The sequence below is a fragment of the Pteropus vampyrus genome, unplaced genomic scaffold (assembly GCF_000151845.1).
Source record: "Pteropus vampyrus isolate Shadow unplaced genomic scaffold, Pvam_2.0 Scaffold340, whole genome shotgun sequence".
Lineage (NCBI taxonomy): Eukaryota > Metazoa > Chordata > Mammalia > Chiroptera > Pteropodidae > Pteropus > Pteropus vampyrus.
This window is the reverse complement of record NW_011889121.1, coordinates 273,524-276,325: the sequence shown is the minus strand read 5'-3', so window position 1 is coordinate 276,325 and position 2,802 is coordinate 273,524. Positions and strand designations below refer to the sequence as shown.

Below are 2,802 nucleotides of genomic sequence, written 5' to 3'. Positions count from 1 at the left end.
GTCTGAAGATTGTAAAGAAGGCTGGGAGAGAATGTATAGACTGAGAAGAAGTGAATTCATGTCGGTTTTAATGCCCGTTCTGATAAATCTTCACTGAGAAACAATAGAAGTGCATTGCTCCACCCTCTGTCCTTTATTAAGAAACATAGAGTGAGTGTATTTATTTATTTAACTGGCTCCTTATTTTTCGATATGCAAAGACAGGAGAAGACTGAATGTTGTAGGATTTGGAAGTACGGTGGATGAGATCTTTCAGTTAATTGATTTATAAAGAACAGTCTGGAACTGATTGGGCAGCTCTGCATCAGTGAGAGAAAAGAAAGGTGCTTTTCAGTGGCTAGGAGGGGGACAGCTGGGAACTGGAAACAGGCTTGTGGCAGACAAGGTTCTTTGATAAGCGGTCAAATTGACTGTGAAGGAAGTCAGGGTCAGGAAGCTTTGGAAATGCTTCAAGGGATAGTGTGGGATTTAAGGAGAGTTGATTTCCTTGTTTAAGGATTGTTGCATGCATACTTCAGCAAATTCTCCCTCCCACCCATCATTTTACAGGTGGTTAATAGAATGAACTAAAAATCTACAAGGCTATTATTACCCAAAATATAAGGGTTTTGCCATTGTGACAAAAAATGTTTGATTTCTGGTGCTTTATCGTTTTCATTTATTTTCGCAATTTCAACCTGTTTCAGTCATCTTTTAGGATGAGTTTGCTAACTGCTTTATACATTGCCTTTTTTTAAAAAAAAAAAAAAAAAGATGATATCAGTTCTATTTTATCCCCTCGATAATTATTTCAAATTGCCACTCCTGATCCATGGGAACACTCCTGTGTTCTAATACTGGGAGTCATAATTGTGTAATTACCATGTGAGCATTATGCTACTTATGGCCCAAAATGCCCCTAGAAAAGAATGCTCCAATGGCCATGGAAAATCTTTTGTGAGAATGATAGCTTCCAAATGTGGAATAAATAAAGCTCAGGAATAAATAGCTGAAACTGAAATGTAAATGATTTAATGTAATGATGTTGCAAGGTGAGAGCCACTTGACTTTGGTTCCTGCTGCAAATCATGAGATACATTAAGAAAGCTTTTAAAAGGGAACCTATTTTTTTCAGATAAAATCTGCATCAAGTTACATCATCCACGCAGAGTAATTCAACTTTTCTCTTATTGCTTTGAGACAAGGGGGGGAAAGGGGGGCATAAGAAATGTTTCCCATGATCTCTTCCCTTCTCATCACAGTTTTTCATAACAGGCTGTAGATGTAACTAAAACTAAAGATTTTGACAAATGAAGCAGGATAGGAGGTTGATTACTGCTTTTCCAAATTAAAATTAATGATACCCTTAAGGTACTTGAATCTATGAAGTCGACTTAATGTTGATATAACCTGACTCCATTATCACAGAATGAGGCAGTTGCATGAGCATGAAAACCAATAAACAAACTTCCAAGGTGCATTTTAGAAATCGTTGAGGTGAAAACTGAAGATTTAACAATGGACAAAGGACTTGCTGTTTGTCTTCCCTTGCTTTCATGTTGATGGAAGAGTTTGTCATAATTAGAGGAATAACGCTCCTGGAGAAGTGGCGGACTGGCTCTAGGCTAGGGATTCCTGTTCACATCGTGCCTCACCTGTCTTGCAAGGATGCACAGACTCTGCTGAGGGACTTTCTGTTTGCCTCAGCAGAGTCTGTGTGCTCTTCTGGCAGGTCGTCAGAATATCATTGGGGAGGGCAGGTGGGAGGTGGAAGGGTAGGTAGAGGAGAGAGGAAAGGGAAAAGAAAGAATAAGAAAAGGAGTCAGAGATAAAGAGGAGCAGCACAGAAATATAAAATGGAAGTGGGGAAAGAAGCTCTGAGAGAGGAACATAAAAAGAGGTGGATTAATGATGTTCTCAGATGGCATGGATGCCATGCCATAAATCACATAAAATCAACAAATAATTATACTCCTACTCAGAGTGAGTGCTGTGTTAGCACCGGTGGCTTTCCTGTTCTCTATCTCGGAGTCAAATACAAGAAACTCTGTTTAACCCATAAGTGTCTCAATGTCAAGAAAACACATAAATAAATTTAAGGAAAAGAGAAGTCAGCCCAGCTTTGCATTCAACAAACCCAGATTGTTTTGCCACAGAGTCGTACCTGTCATAAGTTTTCATTCCAAACCTTATCTCAGAACATTTTTTTCAGTCACAACTCAAAAGAAATCAGAATTAAAAGGACAATAAATTTTAACTGAAAAGGATTATGATTCCTTAAAATGATTTTAAGTAAAACTGTTAATAAATCTCAGTTGAGTTTCCAGGATGATGTTTGGGCATGAATTTATGAGTGTTCCGAGTAAGGATTTGAAAATAAGAATGAATTATGAAGGCCTCCCCCAACACAGACACATGAATACAAAAGATTATACAAACTGCAAAACTTCGGGACAGAACCTCATGAATACACAGACTGTAGAGAGTCATTTGTGTGCATGTGCATTGTTTATTCACTAGCATCACAGCACAAAGAGGGTTGTTTTTTTTATGGGCTCATTACTGTAGGTGTGAAGTCTGGGTCTTGCATGCCCATGTATATTTATCAAGGGTCTAGACAAACTGAGAACCAGAAAATCAAAGTGTGCATGCCCAGTTATATCTTTTCCCAAGACTGGAGTAAATACTATTTATATATGTGTTGCCAGTAAGAACACTGGGATGCTAGGAAAAATCACATTTTCTAGCAATATATTTCTACATCAAGAAGGAATCCTTGGCTCTCCTAAACCTTTAGTAAAGATAAAAACTTAAAAATCATTA

General features: G+C 37.9%; 1 protein-coding gene across 2 annotated transcripts in view; it reads left to right on the top strand.

Annotated features, from left to right (window-relative positions):
- Positions 1 to 2,802, top strand: part of DMD (dystrophin) — a 2,089,898-nt gene that overhangs the window by 1,841,505 nt on the left and 245,591 nt on the right. The window lies entirely within an intron of this gene.